At 43.6% G+C, this 6,000-nt stretch overlaps 1 protein-coding gene across 4 annotated transcripts in view; it reads left to right on the top strand.

Moving 5' to 3' along the window:
- Nucleotides 1-1,460: 1,460 nt before the first annotated feature.
- Nucleotides 1,461-6,000, top strand: part of IL1RL1 (interleukin 1 receptor like 1) — a 37,045-nt gene continuing 32,505 nt past the window's right edge. For 2 of the 4 annotated variants that reach the window (XR_014149218.1, XM_031032488.2), the window contains exon 1: nt 1,461-1,853. The gene's annotated coding sequence lies outside the window, so the exon portion shown is untranslated. The remainder of the gene's footprint in view (nt 1,854-6,000) is intronic. The other 2 variants (XM_081833341.1, XM_081833342.1) reach the window with 1 other exon arrangement.

Raw genomic sequence — 6,000 nt, 5'->3', positions numbered from 1 at the left:
CCTGCCGAGCAGGGAGCCCGATGCGGGACTCGATCCCGGGACTCCAGGATCATGACCTGAGCCGAAGGCAGTCGCTTAACCAACTGAGCCACTCAGGTGCCCGAATTTCTTTCTAATTTAAACTAAAAATTTTTAGATATGTAAAATGCTACATTCCCCCCCCCACACACACATATCTTATTTTTTCTTCATAAAGTTTAAATTCCTTGAGGTCTGGAATGAGTCTTAGAGTTCTCTCACATGTTTCACAGTACCTGATAAGATGTTGGGTGCATCCATGAGCACTGTTTGGTTTCTTTTTTTCATTTTTTAAAGATTTTATTTATTTATTTGACAGAGAGAGAGATAGAGCAGGACACAAGCAGGCAGAGTGGGAGAGGGAGAAGTAGGCCTCCTGCCGAGCAGGGAGCCCGATGCAGGCTTGATCCCAGGACCCTGGGATCATGGCCTGAGCCGAAGGCAGACGCTTAATGACTGAGCCACCCAGGCGCCCCTATTGTTTGGTTTCTTGTTTGAGCATATTTTCCCCAGGTCTCTAGCAGTGGACAAGAGATGATAGATGACCTCATGTAAAAACATGTTCCATATAAAGATGATGTAATGTGTAATTAGATTCCACTGTCAGTTTTTCATCTTTTATGTATAGTGGCCATAGGTAAGGAGAAGAGGTAATTTGACTCCCTTGTTGAGACTGGGTTCTTGAAGCAACGATGAAAGAAAGTATTTTGGGGGAGTGTTGCATGCATATGTGTGTATATGTGTGTATGTGTGCACATGCATGTGTTTAGTATAATTGTGATGGGCAGAATAGGTTGAGTATATGATAGGGCAGAAAACCATCAGTATCCATTAATATGGCTGACCCCTTATACAGATTATTCATTTAATATTGATAACAATACCCTTTGCACAAAAGATGTAGCGAGATTAAGGAATTTGCCCAAGGTCACACTGCTGGTAAGAGGAAAACCAGGATGCATCTAAAGCTCATGCTGTCTCTGCTATAGTAGAGAATTCTTTAGCAGATGGTACGTCCTGATTGTTTGAAAGTCACCAACATTTTGAACCAAAAATCATGTAAGTGATTAATGCTGGTTCATCCAGAGCTCTAATGATTGTAATATGTGTTCACGGATCTGTATTACCGCCATCCAAGACAAGCTATCCGGTGGCACATGGAAAAAGCTCAGTTGCGGAGGCTTTGGACCCTGGCTTTTCCTTGTATTGCCTATTGCCTTGGGTAAGGGAATCATCAGCCTCTCTGAGCCTCCGATAAGGCTCTGAGGAGTGCCTGGGATTGCATGTGCCAAATCCCTGCCCACGGAGCCTGGCTCCCACTTACGTGCCCGATATGTATTAGGATTTTCAAACCATTCACACTGAGGCACCAGCAGTTACACTTGCTGCAAGAACGTGCACAGTTGGTTTAGTAGCTGCAGCTTCCAGGAAGTTACAGCTGCCAACTCACCCTCAGGGCACTGAATGACCTGCCACCTACATGGAGTCGGGGAGGTTTTGCTGAGAAAGTCACCCACAAGGGAAGAAGAGTCTACTTAAGGTGAAATGTAACCATCTAGGGAGATGATGTGAACATTGGGAGGGGAGCATCATCAGAGATCTTTGAAATAGACAATGTGGTGAAAACTAGTCGGCGTCTGTTAACAGCACCGTTCATGAGTTTAGCTTATCGGGAACCTGGTTTTGTGTCTTCGCTGATAAAGAAAATTGGAGGCTTTTTAAAGAAAAAGTGGCTATTGTATCTAGCAGAGACCTATTAAACAAATTGGTGTTCAGAGTTCAACTGTGTTGGTAGAAAGTGGGGGAAGAAAGAGCTCAAGTATGACTCGCTGATGGTAAGTGCCCTTGGGTTATTTTTTAAACACTTTTATCTCAAAGGGAATGACATTTTAAGGCAGAAAATTAGGTTAAAAAGAATAATTGCTAGCCATCTTTTTTTGTTGTTTATGGAAAAATAGTATTACTGATGGGAAAATCCAGTTAGAGATTGATGGAGTCTTTGGTAGTCTTGTTTGTATAATATGGAATTTTGGCCTCATATGTTGGAAAGTTCTGGGAGAGGGTGGGAAAGCAAGGGGGCCTTTCTGTGGACACACAGAGTGTGCATATTCCAGCTATTCTTTCTGGAGTCCCTGAAAATCCTGATGTGTTGGGGAATAGAACTCAGGAAGTAAGGAGCTTCAGGACAGTAGGGGTGAGAGAGAGGCACGTAGTGTGGGAGGGGAAGTCAGCCATCAGGGAGAAGGAAATACAGGATGGAATACAAGTGGAGGGTATAAGGAGGAGGACTGGGGTGAATAATTGATTTCAGTTCACATTTGTCATTGGTGCCTGCTCTGAGGCTCTTCTTGATGGCTCCATTCTCTTTCTCGCTGAAGGCTGCCCAACCAAGGGTGTCGATCAAAATATGGCAGAGCTGGCCCCAAAGCCTTACTCACTGAGCATCACCGTTTCCTAATAATTTCCTCCAGGAGCAGAGACATGGGAGGTGTGCTTCTCCATGGCTGCAATGGGTCTCTTACCAGCTCCTGAGGCCAAAATGTCCATGTGTCATTGTCCCCCGAATATCAGTATGAACATTGCTATCCCATTTCTGCTATTCTATGTAGAGAATTTGAGTCAGAAAGCCCTGGGGTTGTGCAGAATTGCATCTAATCCCTGCTTTTGCACTTATGTGATACATGACTCTAGGCAATTCATCTAACTGCTTTCATTTTTGTATTCCTTACCCACAAAACCAGCATGTTAGCACTAATGCCAAACTCCGAGGGTGGTTTCTAAAGAAGAAATGAATGCAGAGTACTTAGTTCAGTACCTCGCTGACAGTAAATGCTGAGTAATGTCAGTCCTCATCGTTGTCATTATGTTTTTCCTTTCCGGCTCTGGGAACTCTTATGTCTGTGCCCTGCAGACCGGCTGTCGGGATGCTGATTTGGACTTTAAGAATCCCCATCAAGTCATCAGGTTCTCTCTGCTCTCAAACTGGTTGTTTAGATGAGGCGATTGGTCCCAAAGTATTTTCCTACCTGACGCCTCTACTCTTGGAGACATGGGCCAATAGCTCAAGCCGGTCTGGGTGTCTGGTTTTCAGATATCTGCTTCTCCAGGAAGGGAGCTCTTCATCTGCGTCCTTCCAAATACTCACCCTGTGATTGGGAGGGTCTTTCTTTCTCTGCTCGCCGCTGCAGACTTCCCAGTTTTCTGTGAATGCAGAGATGGACAACTTCAAAGGAGAGAGTCTGCAAAGTTTTGGGTGACATTGGGATCCAAGAGCAAACGCACTGCTGCGGGTAGGCACAAGGTGGGAGTCTCCCAGCAGGGGTGAGGCTGAAATGGTGTGAGTGTAGTGCACGTGTGTGTGCACGTGCATGACATAGGGTCCTCGTTCAAGGTGAAGGGAAAGGTCCCTCTGGTCTGGAACAAAACTCTGACAGCAACCAAGTCCAGTTTCCAGAAAGAAAAAGGGAAAAGGGCCAGCCAGGTTATTTGGATTCTAAACAGGGGCCTTTAAATTTGTTTTTAAATTTAATTGTAAAAATTCTTAATATGAGACCTACCGTTTTAACAAATTTGTAAGTGTGCCGACATTGTTAACTAAATGTTAACTAAAAGCACAGGACTGTAGAGCAGATCTCTAGAAATTATTCATCTTGCTCAACTGAAACCTTATGCTTGTTGGTTACCAACCCCCACCTTTTCCCCTCCCCTAAGCTCCAGGAAGCCACCATTCACTCTTTGATTCTATGTATTTGACTTTACATCAGTGGAATCACGTAATATTTGTTCTTCTATGACTGGTTTATTTCACTTAGCATAATGTCCTCAAGGTTCAGGCTGAATATTATTCCATGGTATGTATATACTCCACTTTCTTTACCCATTTACCTCCCCATGGACTTATATTGTTTCCACACCCTGGCTATTGTGAAGAGTGCTGCAATGAACATGGGAGGGCTAATATCTCTTTGAGATCCTGATAAATACCCAGAAGTGGGATTGCTGGATCACTCGTTCTATTTTCTGTCTTTAACTTGTTCAGGAACCTTCATGCTATCCTTAACAACTGTCCCTTTTTGCATTCCCCCCAGCAGTGTGCAAGGGTTCCAATTTCTCCATATGCATACCAACGCTTATCTTTTGCTTCTTTGATAATAGCCACCCTGGCAGGTGAGAGGTGCTATCTCATTGTGGTTTGGGTTTACACTTCCTGGATGGTTAGCAATGTTGAGCATCTTTTCATGTACCTGTTAGCCATCTGTGTGTCTTTTGGGGATAAATGTCTATTCAAGCCATTAGCCTATGCTTTAATTGGGTTGTTCTTTCTTTGCTACTGAATTGTAAGAGCTCCTTATATATTGTAGAAATCAATTCCTTATGAGACATAGAGTGTGCAAATGTTTTCCTCTATCCTGTAGATTGCCATTTCTGTTGGTCATTTCCTTTGCTATGGAGACGTTTTTAGTTCAATGTAGATCCTCTATTTTTCTGTTGATTTTTGTCTATTTTACTATGCTTTTGGTGTCTTATCCATGAAATCATTGCCAAGACCAATGTCATGAAGTTTTCCCCTATATTTTCTTTTTAGGAGTTTTACTGAAAACTGGGTGCAGACTCAGGAGAGACTGGAGATGTGGGGTGATGAAGGGGAGCTGGGTCATGGTTGGGGAGGCTCCAGCCTGTGTGGGATGCAATTGTCTTTAGTTCACTTGTAATAACATAGCAGAAGCAGCAACAATAATTATATATTGAGGGTTGGCTCTGGGCCAGCACCTGAGCCATGTGCTCTTCATCTACCATATCCTGTTGTCCTTATGATAATTCTGTGAAGTAGGGGTGAACCCCAGTTCTGACTGATTCAAATCCCGTGCATTCAACTCCTATGCCATGCCAATGCCCGTGAGAGCTTGGGCTCACTGTAGCAAGATTGAATATGAGCACAAAAAGGGTTGGGTTGAGTCTGTGGGATTGGCTCTGGAGCCATGTGTGGCTGAGCTCCAGGTGAAAGGGGACAGTGCCCCAATGGAAAAACAGAATAAAGTGGTGTCCACTACAGTGTAACTGAGATTTAAATAAGACCTTATAACTTATTCCCTGGGTGGATGGTTAACTTTGAATTTCAACAACCACAGACCCTATCCAAGACCATTTATGACAACTTCCTTCAACGTGACTTAAGTGTGGATGTTAGGTGCCCATTTGAGGCCACTGTAAGCTGGCAATCAAGACTTCCCTCCATGTTCCTCTCAGAAGCCTTGTGGTCAAGGTGCTGAAGGGACTGGGGATGAGCCACGGTGCACTGGAGTCTCCACACTCTTGGCCCCACTTGCCCAACCGAGGATCCCAGGACATAGGCCTATCCCTGAGGAAAGGGAATGGGATGACGTGAATGGATCTCAGGTTGTTGGTCCCTCTCCCTGCTCCTCACACTCTTGGCCCACTCCCAGGACCAAACAGCACTTTCTAAAGTCCTTTGCACCCCAAGTCCTTAGTTGGCCAGAAAACATCAGCCACTATCTGCTGGAAGCTTGGCTTACTATACACTGGTATATGAAGGCTTTAATTCACCAGCTGAGCAGTAACCTTAAATGCTAAAAAAAATCAGTCTCTTGACTCCTGCATTCAGGGGGACAAGTTTCCTTGGGTTTTACTACTCTGTAGGAATGATAAGCAGAGAAGTAAAGACAAAGCATTCAGTTGTGAATTCCCTCATCTTTTTTCTCTCCTTGTGTAGGACTCTGATAGATTCTGGCCTGGAATGTTTCAAAGTGCTTTATCTTCATTTTGATTTATTTTTTTGGGGGGGCATTGTTTCTGGGAAATTTAAGCATGTCACACCCAACAAGTCTCCGTTAGATCACTGCTGACATAAATACCAACTTTTAAAAGACATCAGGGAAATTACTTTTCAAAAGATAAAACAAAAAAATTAAGGTTTTCAAAAAGTGATCAACATTAAGCTTTATATAATGAAGACATTTTAAA

The sequence above is a fragment of the Leptonychotes weddellii genome, chromosome 10 (genome assembly GCF_054177405.1).
Source record: "Leptonychotes weddellii isolate Sample4059 chromosome 10, ASM5417740v2, whole genome shotgun sequence".
NCBI classification, from domain to species: Eukaryota; Metazoa; Chordata; class Mammalia; order Carnivora; family Phocidae; genus Leptonychotes; species Leptonychotes weddellii.
The sequence above is the reverse complement of the archived record's forward strand: the minus strand, read 5'-3'. Positions and strand labels throughout refer to the sequence as shown.